This window comes from Anomaloglossus baeobatrachus, chromosome 10, assembly GCF_048569485.1.
Source record: "Anomaloglossus baeobatrachus isolate aAnoBae1 chromosome 10, aAnoBae1.hap1, whole genome shotgun sequence".
NCBI lineage: Eukaryota > Metazoa > Chordata > Amphibia > Anura > Aromobatidae > Anomaloglossus > Anomaloglossus baeobatrachus.
Genome location: NC_134362.1, coordinates 107,037,376 through 107,064,732, shown reverse-complemented (window position 1 = coordinate 107,064,732; position 27,357 = coordinate 107,037,376). Strand labels below are relative to the sequence as shown.

General features: G+C 42.6%; 1 long non-coding RNA gene across 1 annotated transcript; it reads right to left on the bottom strand.

Moving 5' to 3' along the window:
• Nucleotides 1–3,145: 3,145 nt before the first annotated feature.
• LOC142255136 (uncharacterized) lies at nucleotides 3,146–4,190 on the bottom strand. The gene is made up of 4 exons (XR_012727357.1): nucleotides 3,812–4,190; nucleotides 3,660–3,733; nucleotides 3,422–3,517; nucleotides 3,146–3,337 (listed from the first exon to the last, which is right to left on the bottom strand). It is a non-coding gene; the product is annotated as an uncharacterized LOC142255136 (long non-coding RNA).
• Between the last annotated feature and the right edge of the window lie 23,167 nt (nucleotides 4,191–27,357).

Genomic DNA, 27,357 nt, shown 5'->3' with positions numbered 1-27,357 from the left:
GGAGATTGACTTTAGAAAGAAAGGTATCAATAACTTCTTTTGTGGGCTGAGGAGTTTGTGGATCAGAATTAAGATTATAAAGATTTTATAATATTTTCCAAATTCTGCTGCAATATCTTTTGGATGAAAACAGTCTTCCCCATTTTGTTTCTTAATTTTTCTTATTCTGTTTTGAATCCTAATTTCTTTCAGTTTTCTGGACATATATTTAGTGGGTTTATTAATTGAAGCATAATGGTTTGCCTTTATTGCACTTATATATTTATCATACTCCGAGAAAAGGGAGTTTTTAATTTCTGTTCTTATCCCAAGGATTTTACGATGAATACTTTGCAAGGGAGTTGGAGAACTTTGTTGTAAATCCTCAAGATCTTCTAATTGTGTTTGAAGATTCTTAATTAATTCTTTTCTCTGTCTCTTAATTCTAGCTGAAATTTCAATTAAATGACCTTTAATTACTGCCTTATGTGCATTCCATGTGACAAATGAACAAATAGATTCAGACGTGTTTTCTTAAAAGTAATTTTTTATATTGGTTTCTAATTCTTCTTTTAAATGGGGAGTATGTATTAATGTTGGATTGCATCTCCATATATAATCCATATTTGTTGGGATGCCCAAATCTACTTTGCAAATAATTGAGGAATGGTCCGAAAAGGTTTTATGATTTATTGCAAAATTTTTAAATTCCGTAATAGAAAAAATATCTGTAACAGCTAAATCAATACGGGAAAAGGTTTTATGAGGTTCTGAATAAAATGTATATTCTTTAGAGGAAGTATGCAAACAACGAAAAATATCATAAAGTTCATTTGCAGAAAGCCATTTTTTTAATGTTGGGTAAATTACTCTATTTGGAGCTGTGGAATCAAGGTGAGCATCTGGGACAATATTAAAATCACCCAGTATAAGGAGATCTCCCTTTCTGACCTCTTGGATTTTGGACATTAATTTATTTAAAAAACTAATTTGCCCTTTATTTGGTGCATATAAATTAATTAATGTATGGGGTCTATTATCCAAGATTGCAATTAAGATGAAAAATCTCCCTTCAGTATCCTTGTATTCTGCAATTAAATAAAAGGTTATAGTGTTCTTAATCAAAATTAACACCCCCTGCTCTTTTTTTTTCGTTTAGAGAAGAAAAAACGTGTGGGAAATTTTTATTATGAAATCTAGGATGAGAATCTCTAGCAAATTTCACCTCTTGTAAAAACACAACATCTGCTTTGTTATCTCTAATTTCCTTCCACGTGACAAATCTTTTCCTTGGACTATTTAAACCTTTAACATTAAAAGACAAAAGATTTGTAGCCATAAGATGCAAGCCTGCTTAAAATAATGAGAAGGACACAAAAATGAAAAAAAAAAAAAAAAGTTAAGAATACCTATAATAAACAGTAGGAAATAACTAAATAGCTAATATCCTTATTGCAAGATTAATAATACAATTCTTGAAAACAAAGAGTAAGAGATAATTACTGTTTTAAGAAATCGCTACTCTACAAGACCTTAAACTATGTAATTGAATTATAACAAAGTTTACAAGTACAAAGAACACAAAAATAACTTATAATCTTAAATTAATATCTTTCAAAATCTTTCAAATAATCCGCAGTCGAGAAATTAAAGATCTAATAAGTAGTAGTAACAACTAAACTAACAAACTGATCTTCCAAAGTATCCACTAACAATGGAAGCTCTTCGTGGGGGGAATAAGTTTGTGGAAAAGAAAGTTTCTGAAGCCAACCGTGGTAAATCAGGATTTTAGTTAGACTAAAGCCTGCTTTACACATTGCAATTAGTTGTACCATCGCATTTGCGATGTGACACGCCCAGGTTGCATACGGGATCTTAAGAGATTGCACGTAGGTCGTTCATTTGTTGTCACACGTGCGTTAGTAGTCTATGTTAAATTGATCAATTTTGTGTGCGATCCTTTAGATCATGTGTTCTGTGATGTATGCATTGGGCACCCTTTTTTTTTTTTATTTATTGACTTGCCAAGCGTGTGTCATGTGTAGGGATGCGTTTTTACTATGTCATCTGCCATTCAGCTCTGCTACATGGCCGCTGACATTAGACACAGACAGCCATGTAGCAGAGCTGAATGGCAGATGACAGCAGACACAGAAAGAGCCGCACGATCAGAATGAACTCGGGTTAACTTCACCCGACTTCATTGTCATGCTGAGGCTCTGTCTGTGTCGCGTCCTGATTAGCGGTCACCTGTGAAGGGCTCACCGGTGACCGCTAATCCCCTGAGTAACTGAATTGAGCAGCCCTCTCTCATATACTCACTGATCCCCGATCCCCGGCGCGGCGCTGCACGGCATTCACACTGCTCCGACGGCTTTTACTATTTTGAAAAAGCCGGCCGCCCATTAAACAATCTCGTATTCCCTGCTTTCCCCGCCCACCGGCGGCTATGATTGGTTGCAGTGAGACACGGCCCCACGCTGAGTGACAGGTGTCTCACTGCACCCAATCACAGCAGCCAGTGGGCGTGTCTATACTGTGCAGGGAAATAAATAATTAAATAATTAAAAAAAATGGCGTGTAGTCCCCCCCCAATTTTAAAACCAACCAGATAAAGCCATACGGCTGAAGGCTGTTATTCTCAGGATGGGGAGCTCCACATTATGGGGAGCCCCCCAGCCTAACAATATCAGCCAACAGCCGCCCAGAATTGCCGCATACATTATATGCGACAGTTCTGGGACTGTACCCAGCTCTTCCCGATTTGCCCTTGTGCATTGGCAAATCGGGGTAATAAGGAGTTATTGGCAGCCCATAGCTGCCACTAAATCCTAGATTAATCATGTCAGGCGTCTCCCCGAGAAACCTTCCATGATTAATCTGTAAGTGACAGTAAATAAACACAACTCCAAAATTATCCCCGGCACTCCAAGAAGAAAGAAAACAATGTCTGGGTATCTTTGATGTTTTTTATTGTGTACCTTTATCAAGAGAATATATCAGACTATAAAGAAAACATAAAAACAAAATTAATACATAACACAAGAAATAATTACCAGGAGACACAGCTCCGGTCACTTATATACAATGTACAAAAAAGAACATGTAACACGCATTACAGTTGCAGGGTGAAAAAAGTACAAACATATGGGGTAATAGCATATATATACCCAGGGAGAAGATTAGGACATCATCCGAAGAAATTTGTGTGCAAACTGAAAGTTTATCATGCGTATGTATGAAGAGACGAACAAATGCACATACCTATGAGGCAGAGGAGTCAATATATGAACACTACTCGAAAAGGAGCGATACGAGTCACCACTCAAAAGGAGAGAATGATTGGTGCGTGTGAGCACTAGGTGAAAAAACAGGATAATCGTATTAAAAATCATGCAGTGAATCATGACATGTACACGACTATTAAGTGATTTGTGGGTACCTGTGACTAAACGATTGAAAGTCGGGGTCAGCCAGTCAAAGTCTTAAGGAAATCATGTAATGGTATATTACCAGGGTAGAAGATCACATGTCAAAGCTAGATATAAGTAAAAGAAGAGTGAAATGTAAAAGAAGAGAAAAGATTGTGGAAGGGGAGAGGGGAGGAGGGAGGGGAAGAGGGGGGGGAAAAAATTCTCAGGGTAAGGAGAGATGTATAAGATATGTATAAGAAAAGGTACCTGTCCAATAGAGATAAAGAGTTTCAGTGGCTACCGTATAGGTACAGCGCCAATCTCATCCGGGAGGAGACAGCCTAATAGAGGAAGATGGAGTGAACATATCAGTAAGTGGAGAAACGTGTATGTAAGGATAATTATACTATGTTCACTACCTGTCAACCGGCGTGGGAAGGTGTACAAGATATAATATGTATCCGGAAACCAGTGAAACTGATCTGGAATTGGCACAAGTTATCCAGTGGGTAATGCAAGTCTCCTATACTTGCTTTAAAACATATAGCCCATAATGGCGCAGGTTAATATTCTATAAGAGAGAAAAAAATCTCTTTGAATAAGCAGTTCCACAAAATATGCAGCATAAGGTGAGGTAAAACCTCCATAGGAAATGACTCGCGCTTACTCACAATCTATAAACAGCCGTGAGGAGGAATTGTATAGGAGTCCTTGTTAAAGGTGGTAGTGGGATAGCAGGAGTTATCCTGATTGCCAATATCAGTGTCCTATATTCGTTGCGGACTTATGACATAAGAAACAAAGGTTAATGCAATGGTATGCCAACAATTTCTCAACCAAAAGCAAAAATGGGTGAATCAAATAACAGTACCTCTAAAATGAAACAGCCTGTGTGAAGACAATGCCCTGTGCAGTAGGTTATTCCCAGGGGGGTTGCTTGGAAATGGAACGGTCAAAAAGACCCATGAGGAGCAAAGGGAACCTATAGTTGTAGAGACATAGATTATGGGTGAGCGAAATGAGGAAGTCATGTTAGGGAAGCCCGATGTATGGGGTGATACAGACCTGTGTCCAGTGGAGAAAGTGGCTGGCTGCTGCGCTGGTCTGTGCACTAATGCTGTCTTAAATGCAGGGTTAAATGAGAAGATCAGCTGCAGGTGAAGCTGACTTCCTCCTTTGTTATGTCTTGCATAGGGACGGTAGTGGTGAGAATTGGTACTGCGGCGCTATATCACACTGTGGACTGCTGGACACTGTGTGTCGCTACATTATACGGTGAGGAGTGGTATACAGACCTCCGTGATGTGAGGGGGTAAGTGCCTTTCATGTGACCGCTAGGACAGAAGAGTGAACCAGTGGTGTGTAGAAATCACGTGGTGAAAGGAGCCTAAAAGGAAGAAAAACAGATTAGTAGGCATCTGACAGGGAGAAAAAAAAAAAACAACAACAAGTACCTTTTTAATTGCCATGGATCTAAATCTAAAATCACTTACATATAATGATGTTATGTATTATATAGCTGTGAACATGTGGGTAGATAACACACAAAAACATACGAAACATAAAAATAGAGAGGTTTCTATGGACAGGAATCAAAGAGGACCACAACCAGATCCTGAATGTATTAAGTGTATCACAGATGAACCTCATATTCTCGGTTCAACCCACGGGGTTCCAGAGTACCCAGTGTGAATATCCAGAATGCTTCTCTTTCTTTGAGTCTGAGGACCCTATCACCGCCCCTGCGCATTAATGGAACATGCTCAATGACCTGGAATCTCAGTTGGGCTACTGTGTGATGGAAAGTGTCAAAGTGATGGGGGATGGGTAGTAAAAGCTGCTTACATCTAATGGTTGATTTGTGTTTACTTATGCGGTCTCGGATATGTTGGGTAGTCTCCCCAACATATCCGAGACCGCAAGGACACTTGATCAAGTACACCACATAAGAAGACTCACAAGTATGGTACCCTCTAATAGTAAAGTTTTTGCCAGTATGAGGATGTGTGAATTTATTGCCCTTGGTAAGATTATTACATTGAAGACAGTGTAGACATGGAAAATTACCAGTTTTGGGTGGTCCCAAGAAGGTCTGTCGTGGTGAAATGGACGACCCTATGTCGGCTCTAATCAGACTATCCCTCAAGTTCCTCGCTCGTTTGTGACAAAAAATCGGGAGCTTCCCGAACTCCTTGATGGAAGGGTAAGCCTTCTGTAACAATGGCCAATGTCTTGTAATGATCTCCTTAAAAAGTGGCGCAAAAGGGTGATATGTCTGGACACAATGGATTCGTGGGGTATTGGCACCATCATCGCGGGCACGGGTTGTACGGTTAAAGGCCACAGAAGAAGGGTAGCCTCGTGAGAGGAATTTCTCTCCCATCTCACGAAACCTAGATGATTGTGTCTGAGGGTCAGAAACGATCCTTTCCACTCTCTTATGCTGTGAAATGGGTAGTGATTTTTTGATATGTGGAGGGTGTCAGCTTGAATACAGCAAGAGGCTGTTTTTGTCAGTGGGTTTGACGTATAGATCGGTTGTAATGGTCCCTTCAGAGGATAAGATGACGAGGGTGTCCAGAAAGTTGATTTGGAAGGGATCGCTGTGTACCGTGAAGGTAAGTCCCGGACGGGCGGAAGAGATATATTGATGAAAGGTGTCTAGGGATAGAGGATCACCTTGCCAAATTACGAAAATGTCATCAATATATCTCCTCCATCCAATGGCATGTTGTTTCCAAAGTGAGTGATTGTACACAAATGTATCCTCGAAATGCGCCATGTAGATATTTGCGTACGGGGGCGCTACGTTAGAACCCATTGCTGTACCACGTTGCTGCATATAAAACTGATCCTCGAAGAGGAAGAAGTTATTACCCAATACTAGTTGCAGAAGGTCAAGACAAAATGAGTGTTGTAGAGGGGACAATGACCCATAAAGTTCCAAAAACCAGTTGACGGCTTGGATGCCATCACTGTGTGCTATGCTTGTGTAGAGACTATCTACATCAAATGTTACCAGAAGACAGTTGGGGGGCAGAGAAGTGAAGGATCTGATGTGAGAAAGAAAATCGGACGTGTCCTTCAGGTATGACGGTATCACAGGAATTAGTGGTGTGAGAATTTTATCCAAGGAAATGGCCAATGGTGAAAGAATCGATTCGGTGGAGGCTACAATGGGTCGTCCGGGAGGTTGCTGTAAATTCTTGTGGATCTTAGGTAGAACATAGAAGACGGGTGTTACGGGGTTAGATTTGATAAGATACTCAGCCAGTCTCTTATCAATCGTACCTTGTGAGAAGTGGTAATCCACAATGTCCCTGATCCGATCACGTATTTGAGAAGTAGGGTCTCTAGAAACGGGCAAATAGGTAGAGCTGTCACGTAATTGCCTGTAAATCTCGGAAAGATAATATTTTTGTCAAGAATGACAATAGAACCCCCTTTGTCGGCTGGTTTAATTACTATACTTTTATTATCTTTGAGTCCCCTGATAGCTTTGTCTTCCTCAGGAGTATTGTTATGTCTGATCTTATACTGACCCTTATCAATATCCTTCAAAATGCTATTCATGTCATTGGAGACCAGAGAAATATAGGTCTCAACGGGATGATATGATCTGGGGGGATGAAAGGTACTAGTGAGACTGAGTTTAAGATCCCTGAGACTGAATGTGCCAGAACCTTGACTTACATCCTCAGGGGTTGTGTCTCCCTCTGAGGAGGCAAAATGGGCTTTAAGCCGAAGATTCCTGAAAAAGCGTCTCATCTCCTGATCTAACTGAAAGGGATTGAACTTAGGGGTAGGACAAAACGAGAGACCTCTTTGCAACACCTGTGACTCAATGGGTGAAAGATTATATGATGAGATGTTAAACACCAAGTTATCACCAATGTTATCATTTGCAATGGTCATACCTGAGATCGAGTCTGCATGCGAGGGAAGTGACCTGGTCTTCCTCTGGCTCCTCCTCGTTTTTCTCCTGGGGTGTGTCTGGCCTCTAAAAAACGATTGGATGACGTGGGATAGGAGTCACTGTCAGAACCAGAGGAGGCCGAGAATCTGTAAAAATTGGAGCGGCGGGGAGGATTAATGTCCTGTGAACGCCACCTGTAGACACGATCTTTGAGGTAATCCTCTTGGTCCCTGATGAACTTAGTTCGTTTGCGTTCTTGTAAGTTCTTCTGGAAGGCGTCAATAGACTCCTTAGTTTTCTGTCTCAGTCTGTCCCACTCGGCACTTGGTAAGGTGTTAGAAAATTGATCTTCAATGGATTTAATTTTGGGTTCCAACTCACTTATCTCTTTCTGGAGAAATTCAATGGTCAATATGATTACGTCCATCGAACATTTGTTTAAGATACTTTCATACTTGGTACAATACTCGGAGTTATCCGAAAATAAGGTGGGACGGAGGGGTACTCTGAGGCCTCTCGGGATTCTTTGTACTTTGTGGTACTCCGCTAATGTAGCGCAATGTAAATCCAGGGCTGTGTATCTCTTTAATTCCTTTTCATAGTCTCGACTACGAATCTCTTCAGTAGGAACTGATAAAAACGTGCGTGGTGTGGTGACTCTGGAAAGAATATTGGTCACCTCTTCATTAGCATATGAAAAAGTATTGAAAGACATTGATGTGAAAAAACGCGGATTATAGGAGCCCAGGAAAAAATAAAGTCCAATAAATCGTATAGACCTGGCTCACTATATATATTCGGGTGCTCTGGAGAAACAATCAACTCAACTCCAAAATTATCCCCGGCACTCCAAGAAGAAAGAAAACAATGTCTGGGTATCTTTGATGTTTTTTATTGTGTAATAGTCTTATCTCAACGTTTCGGTCACACCTTGACCTTTATCAAGAGAATATATCAGACTATAAAGAAAACATAAAAACAAAATTAATACATAACACAAGAAATAATTACCAGGAGACACAGCTCCGGTCACTTATATACAATGTACAAAAAAGAACATGTAACACGCATTACAGTTGCAGGGTGAAAAAAGTACAAACATATGGGGTAATAGCATATATATACCCAGGGAGAAGATTAGGACATCATCCGAAGAAATTTGTGTGCAAACTGAAAGTTTATCATGCGTATGTATGAAGAGACGAACAAATGCACATACCTATGAGGCAGAGGAGTCAATATATGAACACTACTCGAAAAGGAGCGATACGAGTCACCACTCAAAAGGAGAGAATGATTGGTGCATGTGAGACTTTGACTGGCTGACCCCGACTTTCAATCGTTTAGTCACAGGTACCCACAAATCACTTAATAGTCGTGTACATGTCATGATTCACTGCATGATTTTTAATACGATTATCCTGTTTTTTCACCTAGTGCTCACACGCACCAATCATTCTCTCCTTTTGAGTGGTGACTCGTATCGCTCCTTTTCGAGTAGTGTTCATATATTGACTCCTCTGCCTCATAGGTATGTGCATTTGTTCGTCTCTTCATACATACGCATGATAAACTTTCAGTTTGCACACAAATTTCTTCGGATGATGTCCTAATCTTCTCCCTGGGTATATATATGCTATTACCCCATATGTTTGTACTTTTTTCACCCTGCAACTGTAATGCGTGTTACATGTTCTTTTTTGTACATTGTATATAAGTGACCGGAGCTGTGTCTCCTGGTAATTATTTCTTGTGTTATGTATTAATTTTGTTTTTATGTTTTCTTTATAGTCTGATATATTCTCTTGATAAAGGTCAAGGTGTGACCGAAACGTTGAGATAAGACTATTACACAATAAAAAACATCAAAGATACCCAGACATTGTTTTCTTTCTTCTTGGAGTGCCGGGGATAATTTTGGAGTTGAGTTGATTGTTTCTCCAGAGCACCCGAATATATATAGTGAGCCAGGTCTATACGATTTATTGGACTTTATTTTTTCCTGGGCTCCTATAATCCGCGTTTTTTCACATCAATGTCTTTCAATACTTTTTCATATGCTAATGAAGAGGTGACCAATATTCTTTCCAGAGTCACCACACCACGCACGTTTTTATCAGTTCCTACTGAAGAGATTCGTAGTCGAGACTATGAAAAGGAATTAAAGAGATACACAGCCCTGGATTTACATTGCGCTACATTAGCGGAGTACCACAAAGTACAAAGAATCCCGAGAGGCCTCAGAGTACCCCTCCGTCCCACCTTATTTTCGGATAACTCCGAGTATTGTACCAAGTATGAAAGTATCTTAAACAAATGTTCGATGGACGTAATCATATTGACCATTGAATTTCTCCAGAAAGAGATAAGTGAGTTGGAACCCAAAATTAAATCCATTGAAGATCAATTTTCTAACACCTTACCAAGTGCCGAGTGGGACAGACTGAGACAGAAAACTAAGGAGTCTATTGACGCCTTCCAGAAGAACTTACAAGAACGCAAACGAACTAAGTTCATCAGGGACCAAGAGGATTACCTCAAAGATCGTGTCTACAGGTGGCGTTCACAGGACATTAATCCTCCCCGCCGCTCCAATTTTTACAGATTCTCGGCCTCCTCTGGTTCTGACAGTGACTCCTATCCCACGTCATCCAATCGTTTTTTAGAGGCCAGACACACCCCAGGAGAAAAACGAGGAGGAGCCAGAGGAAGACCAGGTCACTTCCCTCGCATGCAGACTCGATCTCAGGTATGACCATTGCAAATGATAACATTGGTGATAACTTGGTGTTTAACATCTCATCATATAATCTTTCACCCATTGAGTCACAGGTGTTGCAAAGAGGTCTCTCGTTTTGTCCTACCCCTAAGTTCAATCCCTTTCAGTTAGATCAGGAGATGAGACGCTTTTTCAGGAATCTTCGTCTTAAAGCCCATTTTGCCTCCTCAGAGGGAGACACAACCCCTGAGGATGTAAGTCAAGGTTCTGGCACATTCAGTCTCAGGGATCTTAAACTCAGTCTCACTAGTACCTTTCATCCCCCCAGATCATATCATCCCGTTGAGACCTATATTTCTCTGGTCTCCAATGACATGAATAGCATTTTGAAGGATATTGATAAGGGTCAGTATAAGATCAGACATAACAATACTCCTGAGGAAGACAAAGCTATCAGGGGACTCAAAGATAATAAAAGTATAGTAATTAAACCAGCCGACAAAGGGGGTTCTATTGTCATTCTTGACAAAACATATTATCTTTCCGAGATTTACAGGCAATTACGTGACAGCTCTACCTATTTGCCCGTTTCTAGAGACCCTACTTCTCAAATACGTGATCGGATCAGGGACATTGTGGATTACCACTTCTCACAAGGTACGATTGATAAGAGACTGGCTGAGTATCTTATCAAATCTAACCCCGTAACACCCGTCTTCTATGTTCTACCTAAGATCCACAAGAATTTACAGCAACCTCCCGGACGACCCATTGTAGCCTCCACCGAATCGATTCTTTCACCATTGGCCATTTCCTTGGATAAAATTCTCACACCACTAATTCCTGTGATACCGTCATACCTGAAGGAGACGTCCGATTTTCTTTCTCACATCAGATCCTTCACTTCTCTGCCCCCCAACTGTCTTCTGGTAACATTTGATGTAGATAGTCTCTACACAAGCATAGCACACAGTGATGGCATCCAAGCCGTCAACTGGTTTTTGGAACTTTATGGGTCATTGTCCCCTCTACAACACTCATTTTGTCTTGACCTTCTGCAACTAGTATTGGGTAATAACTTCTTCCTCTTCGAGGATCAGTTTTATATGCAGCAACGTGGTACAGCAATGGGTTCTAACGTAGCGCCCCCGTACGCAAATATCTACATGGCGCATTTCGAGGATACATTTGTGTACAATCACTCACTTTGGAAACAACATGCCATTGGATGGAGGAGATATATTGATGACATTTTCGTAATTTGGCAAGGTGATCCTCTATCCCTAGACACCTTTCATCAATATATCTCTTCCGCCCGTCCGGGACTTACCTTCACGGTACACAGCGATCCCTTCCAAATCAACTTTCTGGACACCCTCGTCATCTTATCCTCTGAAGGGACCATTACAACCGATCTATACGTCAAACCCACTGACAAAAACAGCCTCTTGCTGTATTCAAGCTGCCACCCTCCACATATCAAAAAATCACTACCCATTTCACAGCATAAGAGAGTGGAAAGGATCGTTTCTGACCCTCAGACACAATCATCTAGGTTTCGTGAGATGGGAGAGAAATTCCTCTCACGAGGCTACCCTTCTTCTGTGGCCTTTAACCGTACAACCCGTGCCCGCGATGATGGTGCCAATACCCCACGAATCCATTGTGTCCAGACATATCACCCTTTTGCGCCACTTTTTAAGGAGATCATTACAAGACATTGGCCATTGTTACAGAAGGCTTACCCTTCCATCAAGGAGTTCGGGAAGCTCCCGATTTTTTGTCACAAACGAGCGAGGAACTTGAGGGATAGTCTGATTAGAGCCGACATAGGGTCGTCCATTTCACCACGACAGACCTTCTTGGGACCACCCAAAACTGGTAATTTTCCATGTCTACACTGTCTTCAATGTAATAATCTTACCAAGGGCAATAAATTCACACATCCTCATACTGGCAAAAACTTTACTATTAGAGGGTACCATACTTGTGAGTCTTCTTATGTGGTGTACTTGATCAAGTGTCCTTGCGGTCTCGGATATGTTGGGGAGACTACCCAACATATCCGAGACCGCATAAGTAAACACAAATCAACCATTAGATGTAAGCAGCTTTTACTACCCATCCCCCATCACTTTGACACTTTCCATCACACAGTAGCCCAACTGAGATTCCAGGTCATTGAGCATGTTCCATTAATGCGCAGGGGCGGTGATAGGGTCCGCAGACTCAAAGAAAGAGAAGCATTCTGGATTTTCACACTGGGTACTCTGGAACCCCGTGGGTTGAACCGAGAATATGAGGTTCATCTGTGATACACTTAATACATTCAGGATCTGGTTGTGGTCCTCTTTGATTCCTGTCCATAGAAACCTCTCTATTTTTATGTTTCGTATGTTTTTGTGTGTTATCTACCCACATGTTCACAGCTATATAATACATAACATCATTATATGTAAGTGATTTTAGATTTAGATCCATGGCAATTAAAAAGGTACTTGTTGTTTTGTTTTTTTTTTTTTTTTTTTTTTTTTTCTCCCTGTCAGATGCCTACTAATCTGTTTTTCTTCCTTTTAGGCTCCTTTCACCACGTGATTTCTACACACCACTGGTTCACTCTTCTGTCCTAGCGGTCACATGAAAGGCACTTACCCCCTCACATCACGGAGGTCTGTATACCACTCCTCACCGTATAATGTAGCGACACACAGTGTCCAGCAGTCCACAGTGTGATATAGCGCCGCAGTACCAATTCTCACCACTACCGTCCCTATGCAAGACATAACAAAGGAGGAAGTCAGCTTCACCTGCAGCTGATCTTCTCATTTAACCCTGCATTTAAGACCGCATTAGTGCACAGACCAGCGCAGCAGCCAGCCACTTTCTCCACTGGACACAGGTCTGTATCACCCCATACATCGGGCGAAGCGCGAGTCATTTCCTATGGAGGTTTTACCTCACCTTATGCTGCATATTTTGTGGAACTGCTTATTCAAAGAGATTTTTTTCTCTCTTATAGAATATTAACCTGCGCCATTATGGGCTATATGTTTTAAAGCAAGTATAGGAGACTTGCATTACCCACTGGATAACTTGTGCCAATTCCAGATCAGTTTCACTGGTTTCCGGATACATATTATATCTTGTACACCTTCCCACGCCGGTTGACAGGTAGTGAACATAGTATAATTATCCTTACATACACGTTTCTCCATTTACTGATATGTTCACTCCATCTTCCTCTATTAGGCTGTCTCCTCCCGGATGAGATTGGCGCTGTACCTATACGGTAGCCACTGAAACTCTTTATCTCTATTTGACAGGTACCTTTTCTTATACATATCTTATACATCTCTCCTTACCCTGAGAATTTTCCCCCCCCTCTTCCCCTCCCTCCTCCCCTCTTCCCCTCCCTCCTCCCCTCTCCCCTTCCACAATCTTTTCTCTTCTTTTACATTTCACTCTTCTTTTACTTATATCTAGCTTTGACATGTGATCTTCTACCCTGGTAATATACCATTACATGATTTCCTTAAGACTTTGACTGGCTGACCCCGACTTTCAATCGTTTAGTCACAGGTACCCACAAATCACTTAATAGTCGTGTACATGTCATGATTCACTGCATGATTTTTAATACGATTATCCTGTTTTTTCACCTAGTGCTCACACGCACCAATCATTCTCTCCTTTTGAGTGGTGACTCGTATCGCTCCTTTTCGAGTAGTGTTCATATATTGACTCCTCTGCCTCATAGGTATGTGCATTTGTTCGTCTCTTCATACATACGCATGATAAACTTTCAGTTTGCACACAAATTTCTTCGGATGATGTCCTAATCTTCTCCCTGGGTATATATATGCTATTACCCCATATGTTTGTACTTTTTTCACCCTGCAACTGTAATGCGTGTTACATGTTCTTTTTTGTACATTGTATATAAGTGACCGGAGCTGTGTCTCCTGGTAATTATTTCTTGTGTTATGTATTAATTTTGTTTTTATGTTTTCTTTATAGTCTGATATATTCTCTTGATAAAGGTCAAGGTGTGACCGAAACGTTGAGATAAGACTATTACACAATAAAAAACATCAAAGATACCCAGACATTGTTTTCTTTCTTCTTGGAGTGCCGGGGATAATTTTGGAGTTGAGTTGATTGTTTCTCCAGAGCACCCGAATATATATAGTGAGCCAGGTCTATACGATTTATAGTAAATAAACACACACACCCGAAAAAATCCTTTATTAGAAATAAAAAACACAAACATATACCCTGGTTCACCACTTTAATAAGCCCAAAAAAGCCCTCCATGTCCAGCGTAATCCACGGACCTCCAGCGTCGCTTCCAGCTCTGCTGCATGGAGGTGACCGGAGCTGCTGAAGACACCGCCGCTCCTGTCACCTCCACGCAGCAACTGAAGACAGCCGCGCGATCAGATGAGCTGTCACTGAGGTTACCGGGATCCAGCGGGGGATGCAGCGAAGGCCGCGGGTAACCTCAGTGACAGCTCAGCTGATCGCGCTACTCACCGCCGCTCCTGTCAGCTCCACGCAGCAACTGTGGTGAGTAGCGCGATCAGCTGAGCTGTCACTGAGGTTACCCGCGGCCACCACTGTATCCAGTGACAGCGGGTAACCTCAGTGACAGCTCAGCTGATCGCGCGGCTGTCTTCAGTTGCTGCGTGGAGGTGACTGGAGCAGCGGTGTCTTTAGCAGCTCCGGTCACTTACATGCAGCAGAGCTGGAAGCGACGCTGGAGGTCCGTGGATTACGCCGGACATGGAGGGCTTTTTCGGGCTTATTTAAGTGGTGAACCAGGGTATATGTTTGTGTTTTTTATTTCTAATAAAGGATTTTTTCGTGTGTGTGTGTTTATTTACTGTCACTTACAGATTAATCATGGAAGGTTTCTCGGGGAGACGCCTGACATGATTAATCTAGGATTTAGTGGCAGCTATGGGCTGCCAATAACTCCTTATTACCCCGATTTGCCAACGCACCAGGGCAAATCGGGAAGAGCCGGGTACAGTCCCAGAACTGTCGCATATAATGTATGCGGCAATTCAGGGCGGCTGTTGGCTGATATTGTTAGGCTGGGGGGCTCCCCATAACGTGGAGCTCCCCATCCTGAGAATACCAGCCTTCAGCCGTATGGCTTTATCTGGCTGGTTTTAAAATTGGGGGGGGCCGCACGCCGTTTTTTTAAATTAATTATTTATTTCACTACACAGTATAGACACGCCCACCGGCTGCTGTGATTGGGTGCAGTGAGACACCTGTCACTCAGCGTGGGGCGTGTCTCACTGCAACCAATCATAGGCGCCGGTGGGCGGGGAAAGCAGGGAATATGAGATTGTTTAATGGGCGGCCGGCTTTTTCAAAATAGTAAAAGCTGCCGGAGCAGTGTGAATGCCGTGCAGCGCCGCGCCGGGGATCGGGGATCAGTGAGTATGAGAGAGGGGGTAAGAGGGATAGACTGACATGGACAGAGAGAGAGGGACAGAGATACTGACCGACTTACAGAGATTAGTGAATGACAGACATTGTGAGGCGCTTCAGAACGCAGCTTTTCAGCTGCGCTCTCAAGCGGACCTTTTTTAAGCTGCGGTGCAGAGCGCACACCTGCACACATAGCCTCAGACATCAAAATCGTATGAGGGATGTCACACGTTTCAATTGACTAGGTTCGTGCAACAAAACGTTCAATTCTAGACAAAGATACGATGTGTTTGCGATCAACAGTTTTGCATTCAATCCTGATCGCACTTAGGTGTCACACGCAGATACCTCACAAACGATGCCGGATGTGCGTCACTTACAACTTGACCCCAATGACGGATTGTGAGATATATTGAAGCGTGTAAAGCGGGCTTTAGATCAATGTCTCCATAACAACTATTGCAATTAATATCTCCATTAGTAAGTGACTTTAAATCGTGAAATCAAGTGGGTTGATGATGGAGTTGTTCATGATTTCTTCCGTTACCTAAGGAAGAAAGAAACTTTGTGCTCTCTTCAGGAGTGAAAATCGGTATGGTTTTTCCATTTTGATAAATTAACAATTTTGTAGGGAAGCCCCATCTATAAGCAATACCTTTTTGTCTTAGTATGCTGGTAACAGATGAAAATGACTTTCTAAGAGACATTGTGTTTTTTGAAAGATCACTGAATACTTTAATCAGATGATAGGGAGACGGAAGGGTTTTCTTTTCTCTCATGTATTTTAAAAGTCTTTCTTTGGTACCAAAAAAATGCAGATGTAAAATAGTATCTCTTGGGGTTTCTTCAGCAATAAAAGATGGTCTTGGCAAACGATGGATACGGTGAATTGTCAACTCCAGATCCGATGCAGATGGAAAAATCTTTAGAAGAAGATTCTTAACATAGTCTGAGAGTTTATTAGATGGAACACTTTCAGGTATACCTCTAAGTTTAACATTATTCCTCCTACTCCTGTCTTCGAGGTCTGAAAGTTTCTGTTGGAGGTAATAAATGTCTTTTTTTAGATCATGTTGATATTTTCCAGGGAGTTTGTTTTTACTTTTACCTGATCAATTTTGACCTCGTTTGCATTTATTCTGCCATTTAATTGTTGTACCGTGTCCTGTAAAACCTTAGTTTGTTTGTCCATTGCTAGCATTAAATTGTGGTTGAATGCATTAATAAGCTCATTGAAGTAAGGGTCTGAGCAATTGATCCTTGTTATTTCTGTATTTGGTGAATTAGAATGTTTTATTTCATCCATGTTTATAGAGATATCAATTCTAGGTCGAGTCTTATCTGGACTATGAATAGGAGAGTCTTGTGAGTCAGAATCGCTAACTGGCCCTTTCCTTTTTGCATTGGTACCAGCTGGAGTAATATCCATAGTGGAGACTTTACAATCCTGTGAATTTTTGGATATCAGAAGAGTATGTTCAGTAGGTTTTGTATAACTTGTTTTTCCAAAATTATTGGAAGAATTAGTTGTTGCATCCTTTTTAACATGTGTTCCTTTTATTTCTACAACTTGTGAAGTTGAGGAACCTAAACACTTAGTATGAATTTTTTGAGGTTTACCTACATTACCTTGTTTTAAGGATTTGTCGCTCATTTTGTTTTGTGATTTGACTCCACTACTGTCTATCTCCTACGTATATCTCTATATCTATTCCAGCAAATGTGGGCAGATTAGATTTACTATTGAAATACTTGCAACTGGGTCCAATGAAACTTTGACAGCTTTTAATTCTTGCTCCCGATTTACTAAAAAACCACCAATACACACCAGATCTATTTCACTTTTGTCACTGGCCACGTATTAAGCTGTCAATACTTGCTTAGCAAAAATAGTTTCAACACAGTCTGCACAACTCCCCTGAACTCGGAGCTAGATGCTCAGTATTAGGTTATATTTTATAGAATTAGTCAATAAATGTGGCTTTTGTGAGATCTTAAGTCCGCTACTCTTGTCTATGTCTTTATTAACTTCAACTCCTGTTTTAGTAAAGAAATACTTCAATGAGCCTTATGCTGAGCTGACAGAAATTCACTGAGGAGTTGTCATGGAAACGGCACATAGACCTCTTCACTCAGGTGTCAAATTTCCCTGAGAGACATTTGACTTAAGGCTACTTTACATGACAACACAAGGCCTACCCATTAAATTAAAGACACCACACTTGAATAAAGTAAATGGCATAAAATGGCCGTGACATTTATTAAGGGTTACATAATAAATAAATTAATTAATAAATAATTAAAACCAATATTTTATTAAAATTCTTCCATAACCATATACCATAAATAACCAGTCCGCCAGTAAAACTGGCGACTTTACCCAATACTTTCAAAAAGAAGTCCATAACCAACCAGTCCACCAGTAAAACTGGCGACTTTCCCACTAACAAATGTCACGACGAGAGCAGTTCATGAAGTAGTCTTTCTCCAGGGGGGGAGGGTGGGTGTTCTTCTTGATCTTCAATTCTTCTGACAGCCAGCTGACGGAAGCAGCTACTTTTATAGTTAAAATTACCCGCACTTTCTGCCAGCTGATCCAATCAGCTGGCAGCAAAACAGGCGCGCAAAAACCAGACTAAACCTGTCAGAGCCAGAATACCTCAGAGCCACTGACTGAAAATTTGTTAACCCTTTCTGCACCTGAATAATGTTAACCAAATTCACAACCAAATAGTGAGGCCTGTGTTATCATGCGGTCGCTACGGCATACAAGATACCGTGCTCTGAACATGACAACACAAGGCCTACCCATTAAATTAAAGACACCACACTTGAATAAAGTAAATGGCATAAAATGGCCGTGACATTTATTAAGGGTTACATAATAAATAAATTAATTAATAAATAATTAAAACCAATATTTTATTAAAATTCTTCCATAACCATATACCATAAATAACCAGTCCGCCAGTAAAACTGGCGACTTTACCCAAACGCCAAGGACTAACAGTCCTTGGCCCACCCCCACTAACAAATATCACAGCCATTTCTCGATACAATTTTGGAGCCCTAAATTGAATATGTCCAATCCCACGTCTGACAGATGGACTAAATCATCCCTGTAAAGGCCACTCAGAAAACCCTCCAGATCAAGATGTCTGTAGGTTGACCCATTTATAACTGGTAAAAACCTTTCCATGGCACGGTTTACCCTTTTCCGAATCCGCTCCCGAAACCTCAGCCTGTCACAATGCCACTGCAAACGGGGAACGATTTCGGAAAAGACCAAACCCGCATCAGGAAACCATGACCTAATGATTGAAAGGTCTCTTCGCATGGCAGCAATCAGATCAAGAGTTTTCACTTTTCCAATATCATTCCCACCCAAGTGCAAAATGATTAAATTTGGAGAAGGCCACAATGTTTTTAAACAGCTCATCTCCTTCATCAGTCCGTCCCATCTCATACCTCTAACGCTGTACCACAAAATGTTAAAATGTTCAATATTAATGGCTAAATTCTCTCCATATGACCTTCCTGATGCTCTTCTCTTGGCCCAAAATATGTAAGAGTGTCCCACTATCCAAATGACAATGGGACCTACAAAAAAGAAAAAGAAATTTTATACTAACAACCTTGGACGGACATAAATTTTGTAACGCTTTGACTCCCATCTCCCAATCCCCATAATTTTACTAGCCGGTAACCCCCTTATGGCTGCTTCTGTAGCTGCCCCTATACGAAAAGAATGGGATGACAGTTTAAGATGCTCTAGATTCAGTTTAATCAAGGATTTTTTAAAAACTGAATTAAACTGAAACACTGTCACCGGACTCCCATCCTGATGGATAAGAAACGCCCCATCAAATGGAGGTCTAATCTGAAGCCAATTGTTAACATTGGAGACAGGACAAATAACTGAATTCTTTATCCGAAATAACCTAACGTTTGATCCCAAACCATCCTGATCAGACTTAGACCTACCAATACAAATCCTCAACGACTTATCAGTAACAAAAACATCTGAAAACATCAATCCTGACAACCGACTCCTACTAACAGAAACTAACTCACTAATCCTAAAAGCTCCAAAATATGCTAAAACGAATGCCACCCTAAACACCATTGACTCAAAGTCATTAACGCAAATATATGGCAACACATTCCACAATGAGAGCAATAACTTAAGAGAAATAGGTCTACGATTATCCGGCTTCCACGTCCTTTTCCTATAGCCTTTCAATGCCTGTTGAACTGGGAAAAAACTCTTCAATGACAACAGACCATGCAATCTCAAGAAAAAAGACACACCTGAAAAAATATTAGAAACTGACCCCACCGCTAAATTCTTTCTCATCAAAAAATCCAGAAATTCAAGCGCTAAACCCACATTACTCTGAAAACAATCCACTTTATGAAAAACACAAAAATTCTGCCATTCTAACCATGCGGCCGAATACCTGGCCCATGTTGAATCAGCAATAGACCTCTTAATAGCCGAAACAACTAAGCCATCACTACAATCCATAAAGCTTCTGGGCACGGGCTCCCGAGAGAAATTGCCATCGGTTCCATACAAAAAAGTTCTTCCCGATCCTGCAGAGACAGAGCATTGTCCAACTTATTAACCCTGTCTGATTCCTGCTATCTGATACCAACAGCATCCTTCGATTTGACCACAACTTACCCCAGACCTCAACCAACCGCAAAACTGGAAATAAGGACATTCCCGTACTACTGACCGTCACAACAATAACCTTCCAATAATTGCGCCAAAACTCAAATACGAATTCACCTTGACAAAAAACCGTACTCACCCTGACCAAAAACAACTACAAAACGTAGGAAATTTCAAAACTCCCGCCGAAAAAGTACCGCCACATAAACAAATCTTCCTTAAGCTGATGTGCCAAACTAATATAAGAACCCGAAGATGATAATCCCTTAGTATCAGCCTTCTGTCTGTCTAGGGAGCGCCTTAACCAACCCAGCATGTTTTGTAACCTCACTAGAGTCGCCGCCTTTAAAATTGGGCTCTTTACTGTTGTGTTGTTGCTGGTTATTCTGATTCTGTTTCTTAAAGCATTTGATGACGGCATGATTGCCCCCGCAAAAGGAGCACTCATGCCGAAATCTGCAGTTAGATGCAAACTTACAATTGGATTCATTGTAAGCGAAACAAAATCCTTTACTAACAGTAGAATTATTAATACTTTGTCTACCAAACTGGCTTCTCTGAGGAAGCATCAGATTCAGCCAAAGACCGATGTCTTTTTGACCCCACAGCATACTGCGATGGATGGCTAACTTCTGACGAAAACTCTCATCATAAGTCAGCCATGCCTGACCGCCGAAGCTGCGATAAGCTTCCAGTATGCTGTCAAGGTGCTGAAATAACCCCGAACAAACAGAAGGGTTCCTTTCCCCTAAAACAGAGGAAAAGATGCAAAATGCCTGCAGCCAGTTATGAAAAGATCTAAGGGGACCTTTCTTCCTATCATCCAACTCCGTCTTATCCTCTTTATTAACATTTTCTCTGTTAGACGGAAGCAGAGAAAATAAATCAATAAATTCCCCCTTATAAATCTTTTCTTTAACTGGCTGCGGCAGATGAAAACCCAGGGGAGACAAGTCACATGTCAATGCCTCTTTAAATAAATAACCAGGCAATGACATGGACTCCTGACTACCAATAGGGGCTGCACTACCCCCCCTAGGCGTCCCTCCCCCTGCTAACAATTGTCCTAACACCTTCCTAACTACAGACTCCATACTAACAGACAGAGGGTCGACACACGAGACAGACAGGGGAACATTGAACATCTCACCCCTCCTTCTGCTCTGCGATCCTCGGCCCTCCTCTGGAATTCCAGCTTCTGCAGCTGAGCCACGCTGATGATCCTGTTCTCTGACTCCAGCTGGCAGATCATCTTCTTCAGACGGGGAGTCAGACCAGGGGGCCCCCGTCGCTCTTCCGGCCTCCGGCACGCTCACACTTGCTGGTGCAGCCCTGCTCCTGCTAGGATTTTCAAATCCCTGGGTCAGCGCCGCGCTTTTACGACGGCGCTGACTAGATGATCCACTCTTCCTCTTCCTGGACACATGACCGGGTGCAGGAGGATGACGTGCTGAAGTCCCGGCAGACAAGATGGGCGGTGATAACTCCGCTCCGGCATTCCCCTCTTCTCTGGACGATGATGTCGGGGGGAGGAAGCTGCTGCGTCTCTGGGACCTCCTCCTTGCAGGGATTTCCTCAGTCAGCTCTGCCATCTCCTCAGGAGCGGTGAGTTGAATCACCGCAGCGTCGCCGTCCATCTCTTCCTCAGCTTCTGCTGGCCGCCTGGGCACCGCCAGGCATTGTTTAAGCCAGGCTTCTCCGCCGACCTCGCTCGCCCTCTTCATGAACTCCTGTAGCAGGCTCTCCATCAGCTGTTCTTCTTGATCTTCAATTCTTCTGACAGCCAGCTGACGGAAGCAGCTACTTTTATAGTTAAAATTACCCGCACTTTCTGCCAGCTGATCCAATCAGCTGGCAGCAAAACAGGCGCGCAAAAACCAGACTAAACCTGTCAGAGCCAGAATACCTCAGAGCCACTGACTGAAAATTTGTTAACCCTTTCTGCACCTGAATAATGTTAACCAAATTCACAACCAAATAGTGAGGCCTGTGTTATCATGCGGTCGCTACGGCATACAAGATACCGTGCTCTGAACACACTGCGATATCGGGCGCGATATCGTCGTATGTGCGGCACGCCCTGTTCGTTAGTGCGATGTGTGTTCATCGCTGTGTGTCCATGTTTTAGTCGTGTGCTTACGGTCACATGTCACAATCTCTTTTATAGTCACCTTCCAAGCTATCTCGTTTCCCGATGTAATGAGGAACATTAGCATCGTTGTGTAGCGGTCTCACCGCATGGATTTCAAATTGTCATGGCGATATGGGCGTTGGTTCCCCACACAAAGTGCATCTTGATGTAGTAGAATTGTAAACTCGCTACACCCCTTCTTGCCTCGACTAATTTTTTTAATCTGCACTATTGTTTTTCATTGGATGTTGGTAGTATAAATGTGCGCAGATGCGTGTTCATTCTTGCAGCTTTTGTCTACCCATCAGCGTTTGTCCTCGCACAAGTGAATTTTGAAAACAACTGTAATCTGGACTTGCGAATCTTTGCTGCAAGGTATGTGTTATAGTTTTTACTCAATTTGTGTTTTTTTTTTTTTTTTATGTTTAACCCCTTTAGGACGAAGCCAGTTTTGTACTTAATGCCCAGGCCATTTTTTGCAATTCTGACCAGTGTCACTTTATGAGGTCATAACTCTGGAACGCTTCAACGGATCCCAATGATTCTGACATTGTTTTTTCGTGACATATTGTACTTCATGATAGTTATAAATTTAGAACGATATTTTTTGCTTTTATTTGTGAAAAAATCGGAAATTTGATGAAAATTTTGAAAATTTTGCAATTTTCAAACTTTTAATTTTTATGCCCTTAACCCAGAGAGTTATGTCACACAAAACAGTTAATAAATAACATTTCCCACATGTCTACTTTACATTAGCGCAATTTCTGAAACAAAATGTTTTGGGGTTAGGAAGTTAGAAGGGGTCAAAGTTCATCTGCAATTTCCCATTTTTTCAACAAAATTCACAAAACCATTTTTTTAGGGACCACATCACATTTGAAGTGACTTTGAGAGGCCTAAGTGACAGAAAATACCTAAAAGTGACACCATTCTCAAAACAGCACCCCTCAAAGTACTCAAAACCACATCCAAGAAGTTTATTAACCCTTCAGGTGCTTCACAGGAACTAAAGCAAAGTGGAATGAAAAAAAGCAAAAAATAAAATTTTACCTAAAATGTTGCTCTACCCCAAATTTATTCACTTTTAGAAGACATAACACAACAAAATGAACCCCAAAACTTGTTACCCACTTTCTTACGAACGCGCCAATACCCCACATGTGGTCAGAAACCTTTGTTTGGACAAATGGGAGGGCTCGGAACAGAAGGAGCAATATTTGAATTTTGGAAAGCAAATTTGGCTGAAATAGATTGCGGGCACCATGTTGCAATTACATGTCCGCTAAGGTACCTAAACAGCAGAAACCCCTTACAAGTGACACCATTTTGGAAACTAGACCCCTTAAGGCTTCTATCTAGGGGTATAGTGAGCATTTTGGATCCACAGGTACTTCACAGATTTTGATAACGTTACGTTGTCACATTGAAAATTTTCATTTTTTTCTCAAAAATGTTGCTTTAGCATCAATTTTTTCACTTTTTCAAGAGGTAATTCCAAAAATTTGACCCCAATGTTTGTTACCCACTTTTTTATGAGCGCGGTGATACCTCACTTGTGGTCTGAAACCTTTGTTTGGAGAAATGGGAGGGCTTGGAACGGAAGGAGCAATATTTGAATTTTGGAAAGGAAATTTGGCTGAAAAAGATTGCGGGCACCATGTCGCATTTGGAGGACCCCTAAGGTACGTAAACAGCAAAAAAACACCACAAGTGACCCCATATTGGAAACTAGGCCCCTCAAGGAATTTATCTTGATGTTTGGTGAGTACCCTGAACCCCCAGGTGCTTTACAGAAGTTTATAACGTTGAGCCATGAAAATAAAAAAATAAAATTTTACCACAAAATTGTTACTTCAACCAGGTAGCTTTTTTTTTCACAAGGGTAACAGGAAAAAAATCACCATGAAATTTATTGCGCAATTTCTCCTGAGTTTGTTGATATCTTGTATGTGGTGGAAATCAACTGTTTGGGCACACTACAGGGCTCAGAAGAGAAGGAGTGTAATTTGACTGCAAAATTGGCTGGAATCAATAGCGGACGCCATGTTGCATTAGGAGAACCCCTGAGGTGCCTAAGCAGTGGAGGTCCCCCACAAGTGACCCCATTCTGGAAATAAGACCCCTCAAGGCTTTAATCTAGGTGTATATTGAGCATTTTGAATCCACGAATACTTCACAGAATTTGATAAGCTTAGGTTGCCATATTGAAATTTTCATTTTTTTCACAAAAATGTTGATTTAGCGACACATTTTTCACTTTTTCAAGAGGCAACAACAAAACGTGTACCCCACAGGTTGTTATCTAATTTCTTGTGAGCGCAGGGATACCCCACATGTGGCCAAAAACCTTTGTTTGGATAAATGGGAGGGCTTGGAATGGAAGGAGCACCATTTGAATTTTGGAAAAGTTGAAGTAAATTGCGCGCACCATGTCACATTAGCAGGGCCCCTTGGGCACCTATACATCAGAAACCCCCCACAAGTGACCTCATTTTGGAAACTGGACCCCTCAAGGATTTTATTCAGGAGTATAGTAAACATTTTGAATCCACAGGTACTTCACAAAACTGTTGCTGTAGCAACAAATTTCTCACTGTTAAGGGGGCTTTACACGCTGCGACATCGCTAATGCGGAGTCGTTAGGGTCACGGAATTGGTGACGCACATCCGGCCGCATTAGCGATGTTGCTGCGTGTGACACCGATGAGCGATTTTGCATCGTTGCAAAAACGTGCAAAATCGCTCATCGGTGACATGGGGGTCCATTCTCGATTATCGTTACAGCAGCAGTAACAATGTAGTTCGTCGCTCCTGCGGCAGCACACATCGCTATGTGTGACGCCGCAGGAACGAGGAACCTCTCCTTACCTGCCTCCCGGCCGCTATGAGGAAGGAAGGAGGTGGGCGGGATGTTCCGGCCACTCATCTCCGCCCCTCCGCTTCTATTGGGCGGCCGCTCAGTGACGTCACTGTGACGCCACACGGACCGCCCCCTTAGCAAGGAGGCGGTTCGCCGGTCACAGCGATGTCGCCGGGCAGGTAAGTATGTGTGACGCATCTGCGCGATGTTGTGCGGCACGGGCAGCGATTTGCCCATGTCGCACAACAGATGGGGGCGGGTACCCACGCTAGCGATATCGGGACCGATATCGCAGTGTGTAAAGCGGCCTTTAGGCTATGTGGCCATGATCCAGCGACACGGCGTCTAGTACACAGTGTCAGCCTCCTGCAGAAATGTGAGTGTTGTCCACGGGAGAACGCAGCTGCCCATGCCCACGATTTGGGTTCAGGCTGCTGTGGACTTTAGTTCTATTCTACCTGCAGAAAGCACTCATCTCCGCAGCATAAATTGACATCCTGAGGCTCGGGAAGCTGCGCCACAGGTCGATTTATGCTGCGGAGAAAAGAAACACAGTGGGCACGGGATTTCTAAAAATCCTGCCACTGTGCTTCTAATGCACAACGCAGCGTTATGGACGCAGGGAAAACACTCTGCGTCCAAAATGTTGCAAACCCTGATTGTGGGCACACAGCGTAAAATGCTACAATGGATGAATGGATAGATGTCAAACATATATAACGTCCCACCCCCCTGCATATTCTAAGCTGGCGCCCTTTAGTGCCTTTCATGTGACACTAAAGGATGCCTAGCCTTGTATTTAGCCCAAAAAAAAAAAAAAAAGAATTAAAATAAATGACGTGGGGTCCCCCCTATTTTTGATAGCCAGCTAGGGTAAAGCAGACAGCTGTAGCCTGCAAACCACAGCTGACAGCTTCATCTTGTCTGGTGATCAATTTGGAGGGCTCCCCAAGCTGGTTTTTTTTTTTAATTATTTATAAATAAATAATTAAAAAAAAAAAAAAAACGTGGGGTCCCCCCAAATTAGATCACCAGCCAAGGTGAAGCTGACAGCTGGGGTCTGGTATTTTCAGGATGGGAAGAGCCACGGTTATTGGACTCTTCCCAGCCTAAAAATAGCAGGCCGCAGCCGCCCCAGAAGTGGCGCATCCATTAGATGCGCCAATTCTGGCGCTTCGCCCCAGCTCATCCCGCGCCCTGGTGCGTTGGCTAACGGGGTAATGAATGGGGTTGATACCAGGTGTGTAATGTCACCTGGCATCAAGCCCAGCAATTAGTTATGTCACGGCGTCTATCAGATACCCGACATAACTAATTGACAGTAATAAAAAAAAATTGACAACAAAAAAAAATTTATTTGAAAAAACACTCCCCAAAACATTCCCTGATTGACCAATTTATTGAAAAGAAAAAAAAAAATCCACAATAATCCATTTGGATGTCCCACGTCGCCTCTGGACCTTCTAGAATATGGGGGGCACGTTCAGGGAACGTATCCCCCATTTTCTAGGAGGGCAGACCCTCCATTTGAGGAGAGTGGGTGCAAAGAATCTGCACCCACCCTCCCCGGGTCACAGCTGCAGAGTGCGAGCAGCCAGCGTCCTGAACACAGGAAGCTGACAGCTGCGCTCTGCACATGTGACCGGAGTCTGCTGAGAAGGAGCCGGAGGAGGGGGCCGCGGGGGATCAGAGCTGCGACAGGTATGTATGACACCGGGGGACACCGGGGAACACCAGGGGGGGGGGTAGGGGGGGACCCGGCAGGGCCTAGGGAGCAGGTTTCTGTCGTATGTGTTATGGCACATACGACAGAAACCATAGGAACAGTGGAAATGCGGCCGGCGCGCTGCTGTGATCGCCGGTGCGCGCGGCCATCTTGGATTTTCGGGAGGGGGTTGGGGGTCGGGGGGGGCACTTTGGGGACACCGGGGGACCGGAGGGAACCGGGAAAAAGATTTATCTCCCATCTGGCATGTTTGATCATGCCAGATGGGAGATAAATCATTTTTTACCGGCGCGGTCATTTACTATAACTTGATGATCGGTATACGGTGTATACCGGTCATCAGGTGAGCGGGGACCGGAAAAACCGGCCCGAATCATGATCTCCAGGGTCTCAGCTACCCCCGGCAGCTGAGACCCCGGAAATTTTCTGACTCTGGGGGGCGCTAGACCCTTTTTTCCGACCGCCGTTAAAAAGCGGCGGATCGGAAAAA